At 47.3% G+C, this 6,488-nt stretch overlaps 1 long non-coding RNA gene across 1 annotated transcript; it reads right to left on the bottom strand.

The window, feature by feature from the left end:
- Positions 1 to 1,468: 1,468 nt before the first annotated feature.
- On the bottom strand, positions 1,469 to 6,264 carry LOC149743953 (uncharacterized). The gene is made up of 3 exons (XR_016391610.1): positions 6,125 to 6,264; positions 5,524 to 5,614; positions 1,469 to 1,662 (listed from the first exon to the last, which is right to left on the bottom strand). It is a non-coding gene; the product is annotated as an uncharacterized LOC149743953 (long non-coding RNA).
- Between the last annotated feature and the right edge of the window lie 224 nt (positions 6,265 to 6,488).

Genomic DNA, 6,488 nt, shown 5'->3' with positions numbered 1-6,488 from the left:
GCAGGGTGGGGAAGTCCGGGCACGCGGCCTGCTTCGGCCTGCCTACAGCAAGATGGGAGCTGCCAGATCGCCATCGAGGCCACGGTGGCCAACTTCACCAAGCCTACGCCCAACCTGCCCTCCCTGCTGCGGCACGATGAGCGGGAGACCAACTTCCACGACGTCGGGCATGCGATGCACCAGCTCCGCTCCCAGGCGCAGGGCTGCAGGCAGGGGGCGGGGAGGGCCCGGGCATGCGTGGTCCTCAGGCAGGCCCTCGCCACGGGATTCTTTCACTGACATCACCCCACACGTGGTGACGCCCTCGGTGTCAGCTTCCATCATCAAACCCCAGGCACTGGGCGCGTAAATAACGGAAATGGATGTCCTCGAGGCTCTAGAGGCTGGAAGACCCAGATCAAGGAGTCAGGGCTGGTTCCCTGCATGTTAAATACATGTACTCAAGAGTTGCCTTTAAAAAAGACAAAAGAAAAGAAAGGAACGTTGCCTGCAAGTCTGCTGACAGCCAGTGATGAGAACCAGAGGGAAGGCTCTGGGGCCGGGGGCGCAGTGCCCTGTGAGCTCGGGGGCTGCTGCCAGTCTCCGTGGAGGCTCAGCAAGTCCCAGTGACTTCCCCACGTGGGGGGGCGCCAGCTGAGAGTCTGGGCCCAGGACCCACTGCTCGTTCAGTCTTCCTGTGGTCAGCCCTTCATCCTGAGAGCGATGCTCTCACAGGCTGCACCGCGGCGTGTGGGGACAGTTTACTGAGCTGTACAGACGTCACTACTGCTTTGGACCATTTCCATCATCCCGAAAATGTCCCTCACGCCCTTAGCTATCACTCCGTCCCCTCGCCAGCCCCTGACAACCAGGAACCCACTCGCTGACTCTGTGGATCTACCTGCTCTGGACGTTTCTCCTCAGTGGGGTCACGCCCTGTGTGTCCTTCTGTGTATGACTTTGCTCGCTGAGCATCGTGTTCTCAGGGTGTACCGACGCGGCAGCGAGCGTCAGGGCTTCACCGCATTGCGTGGCTGAGGGACGTAAAGAAGACAAGAGAAAAGAAAAGCACGTTGCATGCAAGTCTGGTGACAGCCGGTGATGAGAACCAGAGGGAAGGCTCTGGGGCCGGGGGCGCCGTGCCCTGTGAGGCCCTGGCGCTGCTGCCAGTCTTGGTGGGCCACGGGCAGCACCGTCCCTCAGGAGCTGCTGGACAAGCTCATCAAGTCCCGGGAGGCCAACCCAGATGCAGCCGGACCGAGGGAAGGGAAGGGGGCTTCCGGTCTGCCCGGCTGGCAAGCGCGGCCTGGACACGGTGCCAGCCCCCCGTCTCCTTCAACCTGTGCCAGATCGTCCTGGCCAAGGTGGTTCAGGCCCTGCACATGCAGACGCCCGCGGACCCGGCCCAGGAGAATGCCCGCCTCTGCCAGGAGATCCTGGGGTTCCCAGCCATGCCAGGTAGCCAAGCGCGCGCCGGGCTCACCTTAGCGGTCGGTTGGCGGCTACTGCCCAGGTCAAGAGGATCGTCTGGTGGTGTGTGAATGGGGACCGACTGACGGGCTCCGGCCGAGGCCCGCTGCCCTCTGGCCTCCTCCTGCCACGGCTCCTTGGCTGGTCCCTCCAGCTGTGGCCCACGGAGTCCGAGGGTGGAGTGGGAGCCTCTGCACATGCTTTCTAGAGAGCCTGGAAGAGGCAGGAGAGGGCTTCGTACCCCGGACAGAAGGCATCGACGAGGTCTGCCCATGCGTGTCGGTGCGGACACGCGGTTCACTCCCTCGTGAGCGCTTTAACCAGCGATCTCCCCGTGGTGGAGGGAGAGCCCTGACTCATCTCTCGCAGCCTCGGCAGCTGACCTTGTAAGAGGCTTAGGAGTGAACCCTCGTGAGCTTCAGCAGAAAGTCGGCAAAGATTTATTTGTGTCCCTCCACTGAACTGCCAGCAAGGTCCCCGTTTTCTACAAGTGTTGGGCCAATACTCTCTCTAGTGGCAGGGGACTCAGACAAGGCTGCTTTGAGGCCCCCACCCCCGCTCTGGGGCAGGGGCACTGAGCGGCCAGGGGGCCGGCCAGGAGCCCCTCCGCGTGTGTCCCAGTGACCCACCTGCCTGCGACCTTCGGTCGCCTGGCAGGAAGCTACGACGCCCAGTCCTATGGCCAGTCATTCCTGCAAGAAACACTGGAACCAGTTTCTGCCAACCCACCAAAAAAAACGACTTCAAAGGCAACGTGGTGTCACAGGAAGGGCTTGTTTCTGTGTTGGTTTGTTTTTAGTTCATTAGGCCTCACTTAAAATTCTGATTCCACAATGCACTTGCTTTGGGATCTTGAGCAACACTCATAACCTCTGCAAGTTTCAGTATAGTAAGTTTATGTGATTACCTTCATCTGTAATATCCCTGTGTTGCAATCTTAATTAATTCAGATTAATTCATCTTAATCTTAATCTCAAATTCAGATCAATGACTAGTTCCTCTGTGACTTCTCCTCTGAACGGATTCAAAAGCCGCCTCTCCCGTCCTCATTTGGCTTCTCTTCTCTTCTGGAATCTCATAAGAACTTCTATGACCTCTTTGGTTTTTTGTTGTTGCTGTTGTCTGTTTGTTTGTTTTTTAATTGAAATATAGTTGATTTACAATGTCGTGTCCGTTTCAGGTGTACGGCGCAGTGATTCCGTTTTCAGATTCTTTTCCCTTATAAGTTATTACAAAATATTGAGTACAGTTCCCTGTGCCATAGGGGAGATCCTTGTTGTATCTATTCTATGCCTTCTTTGAATGACCGTAGCACTTGTTGTCTGTATCATTTTTATGTCTGTTGTGGCTTTGTGACTGAAAATGAAAATTTTCTATTTGTTCATGCCCTGGCCCTTCCTTAAAAATGTGTTCATTTACCTATTTCATATTTATTGACTACATCTTAGACACCGTGTTAGCTGCTTGTTCTAGATGTTAATAAAACATAGACCTTCCTGCTCAAAGGGTCACAGTATTTGTGGGAAAACAAAAAAATGAACAACTTACGTCTCAAATAGCTTTGTACTTCCCAAAGAGAGCACACCTCGTAGGTACAATAAATATATGTATTATACATAAATGTATAAAGAGTTAATGGCATTAAAAACGTGAGATAACTGCTTTTCTATTCTGAGGAAATGAGGATTACATTTCACCAGGAGCTCAATACCACTCTGAGAATGAGGGCTTAACCCCCGACCTGGCTCACTGCATCACTTTCGTATATGAAAATAGACAAGTCTGTACACGCTCTCTACAAAAAGGCTTATCTGGCATGAATTTCAGATAGCAAGAAGAAAAATTCAAGAGGTTCAGAGAAGCATCCAGAAGCTCAGATGATTGTCTGGCACTGATACAACTTGCTTGACAGGAAAATAGAGCTGTAAATCTCACAAAATTCGATGATCTTCTAAGAATTTCAAAACCGCCTGCTATTAATTAGAAATCCTAGAAGAACCGCTTCTTTTAAAGCACACTGATAATATGCGTTACAGCTTAATAGTCAGAAGCCTATGTTTCGGCTAAGTGAGCTTCAGGAATGAAGGAAACTTGTGGTTCAGTTCCCTCTACTCTGGAACCTCTGGTCAAAACACCTACTTCTGTGCTCAGCCATCTTATCATCTGAAAAATGGAGGCAACTCTAAGAAAACATAGTTACAGAGATGTTGCACAGTTTCCTGTGTCATTGTCTTCATTTGTTTCAGAAAACCAATAACGTCTAAGCTACTACTGCAAAGAGCGCAGTGTTACTTGGGGTCATCTAGTGCAGCTCTGTCAAAGTAAAGAAAAGGAAAGGGGCCTAGAACAACTATAATTTTCCCAAGAGGACACTATTATTTTATGGTAAATCTGAGTCAAGAACCCTGATCTCTTTGATGCCATTCCATTGTTCTTTCGTTGGGTTCTCAACAACCCAGAGAAAGAAAGAGAAATAAAACTCCTATGTGCTGTGTCACTGGTACAGGACGTGGCAAGATTGGAATCGGAGAACTACATATTAACAGGTATTTGGGAAATTCTTCAAACTGGTTAAGATATACACCAGGTACCTAAAAAACAGTATGTTTTCCCAAGATGATTCTGTGGAATGAACAGAACTGGTAACTGAAGGTGCCTGTGTGCTGCACTTCCAAACAGGATGGGTGAATGCTTGTTTTCTGGCACCTTTAAGACTCCACCCCAATATACACATTAAAATAAAATTAACATTTCAATTGGGTCATATTTAATTCTGCATGCTCTTCTAAGTCAGCAAAATATTCCATATATCATTTAAGTTGTCACTCACTCTCTTTTCTTTTCTTTCTTTTTCTTTTTTTTTTTTTTTTTTTTTTGCGGTACACGGGCCTCTCACTGCTGTGGCCTCTCCCGTTGCGGAGCGCAGGCTCAGCGGCCACGGCTCACGGGCCTAGCCGCTCCGCGGCATGTGGGATCTTCGCGGACCGGAGCACGAGCCCGTGTCCCCTGCATCGGCAGGCGGACTCTCAACCACTGAGCCACCAGGGAAGCCCGTCACTCACTTTTTAACTTGAGTTTTAATTTCTAAAAGTCTTTCCAAACACAAAACAGAGGTGGGAAAATGGTATATGGGAAGCTGCAGAGATGAAATAAGCTTACTTCATTCGGCATAAAGATGAATACCCAAACAACTTCTGCATAGCTGCAAGTGTCCAAATCTACTATCTTCGTTTCGTAGTCAAGGCTTCCGGAAAAATATGCTAACGGATTCCTAATTACCCAAATGCCCCATATCCGTTTCAGTAAGTATCGTTATACATTACGGAAAATTTTCTCAGTGACACAGAAAGACATCCTGGCCGAGCATCTCCTTTCCCATGACACAGAGATGATGGGTCTCAAGCTACGTTGAAGGCGTTGGAGCCCACTTTATCCATTACTAATATTAATGGAGGACAAACCTTCATATTCTGTTTGTTTGCTCTGTGTTTGTTAAATCACTTCTTCCCTTCATTAAAATGGATGACACATAATTGAGTCTGTAGTGTGTGTATCACTGGAACCTGAACACATTTTTGTTGGTTTTATTAACGTCATAGGTTTCTAGGGAGGGTCTACTAAATAACTAAGTCTAGTTTCACAGTTACAAATAAATTAGGATGTAATTTTGAATAAATTAAGCTCATCATAAAGGAAGGATACTGATAGTTGCTACTACCCCTTCCTTGAGGGGCTCTTGTAAAGCACTAAATAAAGTAACAGAGGTTTATATGCATGCATATATTTTCAATGATATTTGAACACACTCGAAAAGAACTCTACAGAATGCATTATAAAACCTCGATGCTGTGTGTCCCTAGTTCCCAGCTCTCTCGTTAAAACTATTTAAATGAACAAAATGTTATCTATTAGGAGAGCTATCAGAGTACTCCAAATACTACTTCTTGCAGTACCCTGTCCCAACCATTTGCCTTCCTCTTCCCATTAGTCCTTAATTCAGAAACCCCAGAGATTTGTTCATTAATTTATGAGCATATTTCTTCATTCAGCCAAGAAAACTGATGGCTCCCTTACCAAATTTCAGGCACCCTTCTTCAGTATGTTTTCTAGGCATGTTCAGGAAACACAGCAGTGATTAACACAGATGAATACAGCCTCTCTCGAGCTGAGGGGAGAGACAAAAGTAAAGAAGCAAATATAAAATCGTAAGTGTAAATACGTAAATAAAAATGGAATAAATGGGTAGAATAACTAGTATATCAGGTAAGTGCTGGAGAAAAACAGCAAGCAGGGAAGGGGGATGGAGATTGTTAGCTGGTAGGAGGAGGCTGCGATCTGAAACTAAGTGATCACTGAGGGCTTTCTGGGGAAGATAAAATTTAAGAGGGAACCTAAGGTTGTGAGAGGGAGCAAGGTGCATATCTGGGAAGTGAATAGTACAAGCAGAGGGAACAGTCAGATGGAAAGGCAATGAGGCAAGAGTGGGCTTGGAGTATCCAAGGAGCAGAAAGGATGTCAGTGTGTGGAAAACAGAGGGAGCAAAGTGGAGAGGAGAAGGAAACCGTCAGAGAGGAAACAGAGGCCCAGATTTCTAGGGCTGTGGAGGCACTTTGAGGACTTTGCTTTTCCTGTGAAGAAGCCACTGAAGAGCCTGGAGTGACATGATCTGACTTACGTTTTAACAGGATCTCTCTGGATGCCATGTTGATTAGAGACTGCAGGAGAATAAGGACAAGCCCCAGAAGACCAATAGTTGATTCAAATGTCAAGAAACATTTATGCCTTCACCCTTCAACTTCACAAATGATGCCATTTCCATTGAGCTATTGAAAAATATAATCTGGCTTTCAAAACAATAAACCAGAAGGCATTTTCTCACATAAGCAAGGTCACAAACAACTGTCAGCTAAAGTTGAAATAGCAACAAATCAAATAATAACAAAAAACATTTTTTATAGATTTTAAAACCTTACCAAGCATTTTCTTGTCCATTATCTAAGTTAATCCTCAAATCAACGCCAGGAGATAGTTACTATTTT

The sequence above is a fragment of the Delphinapterus leucas genome, unplaced genomic scaffold, assembly GCF_059928025.1.
Source record: "Delphinapterus leucas isolate spDelLeu-1000000601 "Yukka" unplaced genomic scaffold, BTC_Dleu_Yukka2 spDelLeu_asBTCV2_sq40, whole genome shotgun sequence".
Lineage (NCBI taxonomy): Eukaryota > Metazoa > Chordata > Mammalia > Artiodactyla > Monodontidae > Delphinapterus > Delphinapterus leucas.
The sequence above is the reverse complement of the archived record's forward strand: the minus strand, read 5'-3'. Positions and strand labels throughout refer to the sequence as shown.